This window comes from Hyaena hyaena, unplaced genomic scaffold (assembly GCF_003009895.1).
Source record: "Hyaena hyaena isolate Hyena2069 unplaced genomic scaffold, ASM300989v1 scaffold_145, whole genome shotgun sequence".
In the NCBI taxonomy this organism is placed as follows: Eukaryota; Metazoa; Chordata; class Mammalia; order Carnivora; family Hyaenidae; genus Hyaena; species Hyaena hyaena.
In genome coordinates, this window is record NW_024080777.1 from 2,667,872 (window position 1) to 2,680,895 (window position 13,024).

Sequence of the window (13,024 nt, forward strand, 5' to 3'; positions counted from 1 at the left end):
CCCAGTAGCAACTAGATGTTTTTCTGCAAGCAAAAAATCTAAGTGATTTTGGCTGACAAATAAGGACATGGACTGTATTATACAACTGGAAGTTCTGAGGAATAGCAAGCATCATGGCTTTCCTACTCCCGCAGTTCTGTCTCCCTTTCTCTGTGATTCTCTCAGCTCCATTCTCCTTTGTGCGTTGGGTTCATGTTCTGACTGGTAACAAGGGAACTACAGATGGTATAGGGTGCACATTCAAAAGAAACAATGCCTAAAGGAAGCAGAGAAAATATTGCTGGCAAGAAGGATGAGATTAACATTCCTTACAAAAGGATTTCAACAAAGTTTTCAAGAAACACTGCTTACAACTATGTGTCCAGCACTCTGTTATTTTCTATTCTATCTCATTTTAAAAACATTCTGGTCACCACCAACCAAATTTATTTAATGACTGACCAATGGAGCAATCCCTGAGGGATTAAAAATAGCTCAGATCTTTCATGGTCCACCAGAACTAGAGGAAGTTCAAGACAACATTTCAGGGAGGACATTACCGGGTCGCCCCAGGCTCCTGACCCAACCCTGAAGGGCCTTGGTAGGAGGTAAAGGTATTTGAAATGGAATAATTTTAAGTGAAGTTAAAAGTTCAGTAAGGCCAGGGGCACTTGGGTGGCTCAGTTGGTTAAGGATCCGACTTTGGCTCAGGTCATGATCTTGTGGTTCATGAGTTTGAGCCCTGGATCTGTCTCTGTGCTGACAGCTCAGAGCGGGCAGCCTGCTTCAGACTCTGTGTCTCCCTCTCTCTCTATTCCTCCCCCACTCGCACTGTGTGTCCACTCACAGTGTGAGATCAAAAGTGTGAGAATGGGCATTGAAAGAAATTTTAAGCAATTGGGAGTTATCCTAAAGCAAAAGGAAGTCATTAAAGATTTTAAAGCTGGGTGATAATAATAAGAAAATAATTCAAGCTGTAGTGTAAAAAAATGTCTTACAAAAGTGTTCCATGCAGCTGAGCTCATGGTGGGATAAAGGGGATGGGTGTATGGACAAAGACATTGAAAGGTGAAACAGGATTCTCAGGATCTGTGTAATATAGCAAGGAAAATATTAGCCATGAGTTAGGAAACAGTACTATCAGCTAGATTGAGAACAAAAACCAAAGTGAGCTAAAATTTGGAAATACTGTGTTCCTTTGCCTTTGGGACTTTAAGAGATAAATCAAGAGTCTGCACTGGGATTTGAAAATTAGTAGCATACAGAAAGAAATGGAGTGAAAGAAAGAAAGAAAGAAAGAAAGAGAGAGAGAGAGAGAGAGAAAAAGAAAGAAAGAAAGAAAGAAAGAAAGAAAGAAAGAAAGAAAGAAAGAAAGAAAGAAAGAAAGAGAAAGAAGAAAGAAAGAAATGGGATTACTCTGAAAGACTATGGGGAGTGAGAGAATCAGACCAGGAACGCTAAGGCATAATACCAGTATTTGAGGAGTGAGTAGGAAGGAAACACACACAGACTGGAAAAGAGTAGCCAGACATGTGAGAAACCTGGATAGTTGGATGGCAAAGAAGCTGAGGAAAAGAATAAAAGAGGAAACTGGGAAATGCTCTAAGGATGTCAACTAAAGGCAAATATGAAAATCACCTGTTGGATTCAGAGAGACACAGAGAGATCACTAACCACTTTGGGACAGTAATTCCACTGAAGCTTCACAGACTGGCGATCTTGTGTTTAAAGGGTGCATTAACAAGTGAACAAATGTTCCATTTCCATAAATTTGACTTTCAAAGGCAAGGGAGAGATCTAGCTTGACAAAGACACATAGTTGAGAGAGGAATTTATTTTTGCTAAAAAAGAGACATTTTTGCTAAAATAAAAGAGACATGCAAATCACTTAAGTAAATATAATAACACAATTCTGAAATCATTAAGTGGCCTGGAATGGGATGGCCAAGAGGTACTACATACACTCTAGGGAAACATACATTGCAATACATCAAAATGAATTAGCGTTCAACGCAATCAATGGAGCCTACTGCATTTTCACGAGGATAATGCCTCTCCTTCCTGATTTTCTGCTCAGAACAGCAGCCAAGGAGCCCTGTTATGCTTCCGCAGAAGCAGTACCACAACACTCCTGCAAGCAAAGGAGAGCAGTAACCTCTGTGAATGTGAAAACAGCCCTGCGGCCCAGCACGGGCCCTGTTGGCAATGCATTGCCCAGCAAAACACAAGCAGTTTGATTTCCCAGCCAGTACTTCCTCAGAAAAACTGCGTCATAAATAACTACACGGAATCTTTCCCCTTGGACAGAAAGATAACTCTACAAGGGGTAAGAAAACCACTACCTTTCGTGGTTTCTCTGAGGACATTTGCATCATTTAATATCTGTGTATTTCTGGGTGGTACTGGGCATCTGTATTACTGGGATATATAGCTAGGATATCTAGATTATGTGGACACTCAGTACCTAAACGCCATAGGCCAAAGAAGGAAGCTTTCCTCCAAAGGCTCTGAAAGATGAGTAAACTCCTCTACTCCCTGTTTACTTTCACCCTCCGTCATCTACAGGATTAGGTCAACCCACTTTGCTTCATGTTCAAGGCCCTATGAATCTAGCCTACAGTATGATGCTTCTTTCCCTAGCCACACACAGGAATTGTTTAAGCCACTTGGTCTACCTTGCTAGCCTCTTGCCTTTGCACAAGCATTATGTAAAGTTCTCCCCAGCCTATTCTCTGTTCAAGCCTCCCCAACCAATAGATCCCACTACCTGATTCATATCATCTTCTCTGAACACTCTACCTGGTGTCCTCTTTCCTACCTTCTCTCAATTTCGTATACTATAGGGTTTGATAACAACTTCATACAAAGCTTGGTGACCGTATATAGCTTCATGTTATATTCCAGAGACTCATTCGAGAAATATTTATTGAGGAGTTATTAGGGGCCATAAAGTGCACATAAAAATTTCTTGCCTTCTTGGAACTCTGGTTCTAGGGGGAGATAAAAAAGAACAATTACATAGTTCCCACTAAAATCTGAATCTTTTGATCTGACCCCTAGCTAAGCAGAAGACTACGAAAATCAGTTTCTTGTACTAGGTAGAGCAACGGACTTTGGAGTTAGAGACACCTAATTCAAGTCTCAGCTCTGTGTGACATAAGGTAATCCAATTAACTTCTCTGTAGCTCGGTTTCTGTCATTTGTGAAATGAAGTCATTACTGTCTACTTTTTAGGTTCCTTGAGAAGATTAAGCAATCTAACACACGTAAAGTTTTCTTAAACTTAGTGTTTGCTCATTTACCATGTACTGGATGAATGAATGAATCTTTATTTTAGATCTGTGTGAAATGATCAAGGTGGTGCATATATATAAAAATGAGACTTAAGAATAAAAAAAAAGTTGCTGCTCCAAAAAACTAAAGAAAAAGAACAAAAATATGAACAGAGAAAAAAACATTGTCACAAAAAAATCTAAAAAGGCTCATTCCGTCATCTTGGAACCTGTGGGGACCTGCTGGGAACAGGACTTCTAAAATGACAAATATGTCTGGAAGGCTGTGGTCCAAGGTCATTTTCGCTGGCTATAAGCAGGGTCTCCAGAACCAGTGGGAGCACACAGTTCTGCTTAAAATTGAAGGTGTTTATGCCGAGATGAAACTGAATTCTATCCAGGCAAGAGATGTGCGCGTATGTGTACAAAGCGAAGAACAACGCAGTGCTCCTGGCGGCGCACCGAATAAAGCCAGAGTCATCTGGGGAAAAGTCACTCGTGCTCATGGACACAGTGGCGTGGTTCACGCCAAGTTCCGAAGCAACCTTCCTGCTAAAGCCATTGGCCACAGACTCCGTGTGATGCTTCCCCTCAGGGACTTAAACCAACTGGAAAGGAAATAAATAAAGGTGTAGACTTGTTAAAAAAAAATCTAGAAAGAGAAATGAATGGCTCTCATACTGTTATGTATTAAATGCTTACCATTTCCCTGGCCCCGAGCTAAGGAATTCAACTGTACTTCTCAAACCAACCTATTTATAGAGATCAAAGTAAGACGATGGTGGCGTGACTGTGAAGTCACACAAGAGATCAGATAAGTGAATTCAGGTAAAAGAGGGGTAGCAAACACTCCTTTGCTGTGGTGCACATTGCTCTTACTCCACTCAGTTGTTTGGGAAATTTGATTGATGCAAAAACCATGCCATAGAAAGAGCGCAATTACCCTCCATCCTTATTTTCTAACCCTTTGGAGGAAATGCAGAATCAACACCAGGTAGAATCACTGGCAGGATCTCTCTCAAGATGCTACTTTCATCTGACATTGTGAGTCATAACACTTTGCATTTTTTAGAGCAATTTATCATTTTAGCATATTCTGCATTTAGTTAATTTCACAATGCCTCAAAGATGTAGTTGCTGGTATTTTCACTTCCCTTTTTTCTCCTAAGTATTGAAAGGGCATTTCCCTCACATAGGGTTTCTGCCACATCATTCTAATCTAAGAAAGTAAGTAATTCTCTTTGGGTTTTCCTTTTTTTGTGTGTGTGTGTGAACTCTACTCACTTTTATCTTCTATTTGTGTTGCTTTCAACTTGATTTAAAATTTTAAATATTAAGGAACACCTGAGTGGCTCAGTCAGTTAAGCATCCAACTCTAGCTCAGGTCATGATCTTACTGTTCATGAGTTCAAGCCCTGCATCAGGCTCTGTGCTGACCGCTCAGAGCCTGAAGCCTGCTTCAGGTTCTGTGTCTCACTCTTTCTCTGTCCCTTCCCCACTCATGCTCTGTCTCTCTCTCTCTCTCAAAAATAAACATTAAAAAATTAAATTTTAAATATTAAATCATGCTTATTCAGAAAAGCCTCTTTCTCCACATGAAAATCAACACTCATCACAATACCACCATACCAGAAGCAATGAGACAAATGTAGACTAATAGGGCTACATAATTTGAAAATAAGAAATCTTCATATAGCAATAAACATCATAAAGTCAAAAGTTAGATGATAGACTGGTAAAATCATGAGATAACTTTATGTGACATTGTCGGTTCAATATTTTACACAGGTACGGTGACTTATGGTTTGAACATAATTACATAATTTCCATTCAAATTCATGTCTTTTGACCCTCAACTAACAGAGGACTCTGGAAGACAATTTGTTGTATTAGGTAGAGCATGAGCTTTGGAGCTAGAAACACCTAATTCAGATGTCAACTCTGTGTGACATAACGTAAACCAATTAATGTTTCAGTGGCTCAGTTTCTATACTTGTGAAATTAAGCCATTACTCTCTGCTTCTTATATTTTAATATAATGTGAGTGGTATCATTTACATGTGGAATGTCAAAAAAAAAAAAGGTCAAACTCACAGAAAAGAGGAAAAAAGTGATTGCCAGGAGCTGAGGGGCGGAGGGAATAGAGAAAGGTGAATCAAAGAAGTACACACTTTCAGCTGTAAGATGAATAAAATCTGAGGCTCTCATGTAAAACATGGTGACTCTAGTTAACAACGCTGTAGTGTATAATTGAAATTTGGTAAGAGGGTAGACCTTAAATGTTCTCAACAAAATCCAAACAAAGGAAAAAGGTAATTATGTGAGGTGATGAATGTGTTAATTAACTCAATGAGGGAAATCCTGACCCAATGTTTACATATATCAAATCATCACATTGTGCACTTAGATATCTTACAATTTTATTTGTCATTTATACCTCAATAAACTTGGGAAAGTGAAATAAATAAAATAAATAAATAAATTTAAGCATCAGAAAGAATGATAACAGTAGGAACTTTAAAAATATCACTGATGTTAAAATGAATGAGTTATTATTTTTGCTATTACTAATAGTAGTAAAACTAACTGTTCAATCCTAGAAATTGCCAAAATCCTCTGTCATGACTCTGGTGAATTGATAAAGACATCCAGTTGCAGTTTCTTTTGGCTGTATTTGTGTGACTATGTGACAAAATGTATTCATATTCTCTTCCTTTTCCTGGGAAAATAACCACAGACCCACAGTGAAATCCCACTGGTATTATCTCTTGTGTCATTTGGAATGTAAAGCAGATAGTGTCACTCACATTCAAACCAAAACCAAAACCAAGTTGATTGCTAAACAAAGGGGAATTTAAACAAGCCATTTGCTTATTTCATTCACTCTCAGTTCCTATATGCAACTGCATTTTGAGAAGGATTATAGATGATACCTACCATACTTAAAAGCAAGAGATAGAATTGATCAGTACTTGGCTCCTCTAAGAGGGCAAATAATTTCATGATAATGTCAAGAGTTTCAGGCCCTATACAGAGATTACCCCCCACAACTCCCCCCATAACAGTAGCCTGGCAGGAAAGTCATGTGGTGAAATCAGGAGCCCCTAGTACCTCACAACCTGACAGTGTTTGGAGACAAGTTCTTTGCAGAGGTAATTAAGCTAAAATGAGGTCACTAGGATGGCTTCCAACCCAATATAATTAATGTCCTTATAAGAGTAGGAATATTTAGACAAAGGTATATAGACAGAAGGAAGATGATGAAGATGAAGACACAAAGAAAAGATGGCCATCTACAAGCCGACGAGGGAGGCTGAAGAAGCCTTCTTTCCTGGTCCCCAGAAGGAACTAAACCTTCCTGACATGTCGATCTCAGACTTCTGGCCTCCAGAACTGTGAAACAATAGATGTATGCCATTTAAGCCACCCAGTCTGTGGTACTTACAAACTCCTACAAGGGCTGAAACACATCTTTGTCCAAATGGCATTAGCTAACCAGCATGATTAATGCCTGGAACCTTGACTGGGGTCGCATCCACATGAAAGACACAAGTATATATTTCCGTAGGAGTAACAAGGTACGGGAGAATTACGTAATTTTAAAGGGTAGATGCAGATGTAGAAACACAAAAAGAAACCAGTTAGTGACAAAACACGTTATGAATATTTCCTACACTGCAGCTATGTATTTTCCGGGAAACTTCAGGAGATTTTACTACCTTCACACTAAAAAATAGAGTTTAGTTACTGCATGTATCAAAAGAAGGATTCCATCTCATGCCATTTCAAAATGGAACGTTCAACAAATTGTAACTAAAATGAAATGGTGCAAATACATATTTACTTCTATAATTGCCCTTGAATTTATTATTTATTTCAGAAGCTTTCAGTTAAGATTGGAGTGAGTCACCTAAAATATAGAATAGAATGGACTACAGTTGTATGCCTTTCCCCAGTAAAAGAATATGTATTAAGGAAAAGCAATTGTTTGATGATGTGTGGGACACAACCAGATCTATTTGTACTGCCCTTTGAAATAGTCCTTGTATATACATATTTTTATGCCATACAGCTCAAGGGCTGGTGATTATCTCTTTAAAGAAACTGCTAACCATTTCAGGAAATTGTTGAATATAATATCTGAAAATGATTTCAGAGTGTGAAAACATTTTATACACTTTGCAAATCAAATGCATTTGGCTGGAAGGGACTAGTTTATGTTACTGGCTCGATTTTGCATGTTTTTAATACTTAAGAGTTAGATGGTTTAATCTTTGGTTTCTTTAATAAAATGCAGGTGCAATTACACTGATACACCTCAGTAAGCATCCTCCCTTAACATAATCTCAGTTTTCGGGTTTGCCTCATGATGTGACATTTTCTGCTGATGGCAGAATAGTAAGCAAACGAATGGGTCTTTTTCTATAGATTTTTTATGCTTTCAGTCACACCTAGAGTTAAGGAACATAAAAAGTTCACTCAGAGTTGATCCAAAAAGAAAAGGAAACAGTAAAACTGCAAGCAAAAATCTCTTAAAAAACTTGGGCTTGAAGCCAGTTTTAAGAGTAACACCCTAATTAGTTTCTTTTGCTAACAAGGGAAAATGGGAAGAGAAAACAGACATGCACAGCCATTAGCATGGGGTCATTACTTCTCTAGACCAGCACCCTAGTGACTTGGTGGACCTCATCACATCCCTATAAGGTATGACCTTGGGTCTGGACCCTATTTGCCTATAGCTTATATTACTTAAAACTACATTGTTCCAAGGGGTACATGGGAAATTTCTATACCATCCTGAAATGTTGCTGTGAACCTAAAACTGCTCTAAAAAGTTAAGTCTTAACAAAATTTTGTTCCACTTTGCAAAAGTCAGTTAAGAGAATGAAAAGACTTGGGGCGCCTGGGTGGCTTAGTCGGTTAAGCGTCCGACTTTCTCTTAGGTCACGATCTCGTGGTTCGTGGGTTCGAGCCCCGCATCGGGCTCTGTGCTGACTGCCAGCTCAGAGCCTAGAGCCTGTTTCAGCCTGTGACTCCCTCTCTCTCTGACCCTCCCCTGCTCACGCTGTCTCTCTCTGTCTCTCCTAGAAATAAATAAAAAACATTAAAAAAAAAGAACAAACATATTTGGCCCATTGCCTAAAGGCACCTTTGGCTTCATATTGGGCTGCAGCAGCACAGGCCAAGAGGCCTAACCATAATTCCTGGAGTTATAGACTCTGATTTTGTTGGAGAAATTTTAATTATGGTTTCTACTTCTGTTACACNCCTGTTTCAGCCTGTGACTCCCTCTCTCTCTGACCCTCCCCTGCTCACGCTGTCTCTCTCTCTCTCCTAAAAATAAATAAAACATTAAAAAAATTTAAAAAAAAAAAAAAAAGAGAGAGAGAATGAAAAGACAAGTCATAGCCTGGAAGAAAATGTTTGCAAAGCACACATATAATAAAGGACTAGTATCTAAACTATACAAAGAATTCTTCAAAATCAACAACAGGAAAATGAACGATCCAATTGAAAAATGAACAAAAGATTTGAGCAGACACCTTTTACCAGAGCAAATATACAGATGATGAAGAATCAAACCAGCGCCATGACCAGCTTCAGGAGGCCCCAGAAATTAAGAGGCCCAAATTTCTGAGGCATGACTCAGCAGGCTTAAACAACCGCCATTCCCCCTGCCGGAACCAATCACTGGGGGTTGGGAAGTACCGGTCGTTCCCGCTGCTTCTCAGGCCCTCCTAGTTTTAAACTCACCAATCCCTCTGCGCTGCACCGGCCTCCGCCGCCACCCTGTCCTATCACATTGCAGTTTCCGCCCATCGCCCCTTTCCCGCCCTGTCTGAAATAAAAACCTTACCCCTCCATTGTTCGGGGCTCTCAGCACGGATCCACTGCGTTGGTGAGGTCTGGGAGCCCGAGCTTAAGCCCGAATAAACGCCCTTTGCTTTTGCAAACGTGACTCAGACTCCTTGGTGGTCTTGGGATTTGGGGGAGATCGCGATGTGGGCATAGCAATGACAAATAAGCATATGAAAAGATCCTCAATATCCTGTGTCTTTAGGAAAGTGCATATTAAAACAGCAATACAATACTACGACACATCTATTAGAATAGCTAACACCTGAGGTCTTGAAAATGCCCAATGGTGGGATGCCTGGGTGGCTCAGTAGGTTGAGAGTCTGACTTCAGCTCAGATCATGATCTCACAGCTCACGAGTTCGAGCCCTGCGTCGGGCTCTGTGATGACAGCTTGGAGCCTGGAGCCTGGAGATTCTGTGTCTCCCCCTCTCTCTGCCCCTCCATGCCAATGCTCTGTCTCTCTTTGTTTCTCAATTATAAATAAACACACACACACAAAATACCCAATGGTGATAAGGCTGTGGAACAACAGGAGCTTGCATTCATTGCTTCTGGGGAAGGAACATGGAACAGCCACTTTGGAAGACAGTTTGATGCTTTCTTATGGAAATGCACATCATCTTACCATACAATACAGCAGTTGTACTACTTGGTATTTACCCAAATTGGTTGAAAACTTATGTCCATGCAAAAACCACACTGATATTTTACAGCAATTTTCTTCATATTTGCCAAAATATGAAAGCAACCAAGTTGTCCTTCAATAGGGAAATGGATAAACAAGCTGGCACATCCAGATAACAGGATAATAGGATATTATTTAGCAATAAAAAGAAATGAGCTATGAAAAAAACACGGAGGAGCACTATATGCACACAGCTAAATGAAAGAGGCCAAATGGAAAGGCTACATACTAAATGGTTCCAAATATATGACATTCTGGAAAATGCACAACTATGGAGACAGTGAAAAAAAAAATCAGTGGTTTCCAAGGATTCAGGGATAGAGAGGTATTAACACATTGAAAATGGAGAATTTTTAGGACAGTAAAACTACTCTGTATGATACAGTAATGGTGGACACGTAGTACATTTGTAAAAACCTAACAAAGTGCACAACATAAAAAGTGAATCTTAATGTAAACTGTGGTTGTAATAAGGCATCAATTTTGGCCCTTCCATCCTCACAAATGTGCTACACTAATGCAAGATGTTAACAATAGGAAAACTGTACTAAGGTGTCGGGGAGAAGGGGTCTGTGGACACTGTCTTCACTTTTTGTTTAATTTCTCTGTAAATATAAAATTTCTCACAAAATAAAGCCTATTGATTTTTAAAAACTACACGATACTATAACACATTGAAAGAAATACTTCCCAAGATTGGGACTAAGAGCAAAGGTCATGTTCTTTGTGGGAATCAAGTAATGCCAAGTGGGTTTTGTGTCTCATTTCTACCCACTTTTATTTAGTGGGCCTCAGCCATCGTGGCATTCAGAAATGAAGTATATCTTGTTTTCCAGCTGCTTTCACAATTTCCAGGCTCTAGAGAACCATGGGGAACAACTATTCTAATAAAATATATACACAAAGATACAGTGTTATCAGTTGTGCTTAATGTTTTATGAGCAGTGAGCAAAGGAAAAAATAATTTTACATCAACTCCTACATAGTACTTACTCGTTTGGACATTGATGAACTTTTAGGTGCTGGGGGTGCACGTATGTCCCATGTCCTTCGGAAACTTGCCGTTATGCACTTTTACCATTTCTTCACTTTTTCTTTTCTGTGACTTGCTTTTTTTCATATTTTCTTTAGCAAAACTTGAATTCAGTTAAACTCAGCAGGCACTACTTAAGCATCTACCATACACAAGACTCTACTTTGGGCATTCGATGTGATACAAAAGCACACAAATATATCTATCCTCACATAGACTGCAAGTGTGCAGGAAGGCAATGACAGATATCATCTAACATATAACAAATAATATAGATTCTCCCACTTACCATTTAGGGATAAAACCAAACGCTATGACAGCAAATGTGTGTGGATTATATAACTAATGAGTGAGAAGGAATCACTGAGTAGGTGGATCAGAAACTGGGAAAATGTTTCAATAAAATAGTTAATGGAAGGTAGGTAATTTGTTTATTGTTGTTTTGTTTATTCTTTAAATGCATGAGTAAATTTACATCTTTGCTTAGAATTAAGCATGGACTGTGTGTGTGTGTGTGTGTGCGTGCGCGCGTGCGTGTGTGCTCACACACACATGCTGGCGCGTTGTGTCTCCTTCTCTTTCTGCTCCTCCCCTGCTTGCACTTTGTCTCTCTCTCTCTCAAAAATAAATATTTTAAAAAGTTTTTTGAAAAGTTCTACAATTTCTTCTCAGTATCAGTTTGGTCACATTCCACGGTTCTTTCTTTTATTTGAGAGGAGAATGTGGGGAGGGGCAGAGAGAGAGAGAGAGAGAATCCTAAGCAGGCTTCACATTCAGCTGAGGGCCTGAGTGGGGCTCGCTCCTACCACCCTGAGATTATGACTTCAGCTGAAATCAAGAATCAGATGCTCAAGTGACTGAGCTACCCAGGCACCCCATCCATAGTTCTTAACTTATAGCCCTATCACTGTATAGCTCAGAGTTTTGAATTTGAAGAACTGTATGAAACTGCATTAAAAAAAATGCATTTGAAATATAATGCATAGGCTTTTTCATTATTTATTTGTTGTTGATTTTAAATTGACTTTATAGTAGTCCGAGAAAAGTGATTTGCATCTTTTTTCTTGAGAAGTTAATGAGGTAGTCTTTGTGACTTAACACAGGGCCAATTTCTGTGATTCTTCATCTTTAAAAAAAAAAAGTAATATCCAATCTCTCTTGATTATTTGTTCTCATGAATACTCAAGCTTCTTAATTAAGGATTCGAGTCCACAGTATCCTTACTCGAAAGTCTTCTCTGCTTGGTCTATCCAGTGACCAGAGAAGACTTGAGGTTTCCCAGTGTGATCATTTTGTCTTCACAGTCTCATAATTTCATCAATTTTTATTTCAGATTTTTCAAACTTGTAATATATGTAAACATTCATGACTTTTGTACTTTCTGTTTGCATTTTGTATTCCATCAGTATGAAATATCTCTCCGGGTACCTTTTTAATGTAGTTAATATCAAAGTCTATGTTGTGAAATAACATTAGCAAATCTGTGATTTTTTAAGTATTTACCAGAGATTAGGTTTTTTTCCTCTTTCTCTTTTTCTCATTCTTGCTCTCTCATTCTTTTCTTTCTCCTTTTATAAAATAATAAAACCTATGGCAGATACCAAATTGTGCTAAAGGGAAAATGAAATATTAACTAGTTTCCTTTTTTAAATTTTAACTAAAATGTCTTTTCTATCTTAAATTTATTTAAAATACTCCTTTGGAAATCTAGATCATGACACTCTATCATATTTTATCGAAGCATTATAATTGAGAGTAATTGAAGCTCTGATTCAAAGCTGCCTCTAAAATAAAGGTTGTTTAAGGGTACCTGGGTGGTTCAGCCAGTTGAGTGGCTGACTTCAGCTCAGGTCATGATCTCTCAGTTCATGAGTTCGAGCCCTACCTTGGGCTCTGTGTTGACAGCTCGGAGCCTGGAGTCGGCTTCAGATTGTGTGTCTCCTTCTCTCTCTGCCCTTCCCTTGCTCACGCTCTGACTTTCAAAAGCAAATACGCATTAAAAAAAAAGTAAAATAAAGGTTATTTAACAGAAAATTTTGTAAATTATCTTATACTTTTTCTATCCTGATCAAATTTCAATCCAAATTGGTAAATTCTCATCAATCGTCCATAGAAAACAGGCATTTCATTTTTAATGTTACATATTTGAAAGTAATCATGTATCTAAAGGGAGAAAGTTGATCATTTTGAAGATTC

At 38.7% G+C, this 13,024-nt stretch overlaps 1 pseudogene; it reads left to right on the plus strand.

The window, feature by feature from the left end:
• Nucleotides 1-3,523: 3,523 nt before the first annotated feature.
• Nucleotides 3,524-3,874, plus strand: LOC120236121 (annotated as a pseudogene).
• The last annotated feature ends 9,150 nt before the right edge of the window (nt 3,875-13,024 follow it).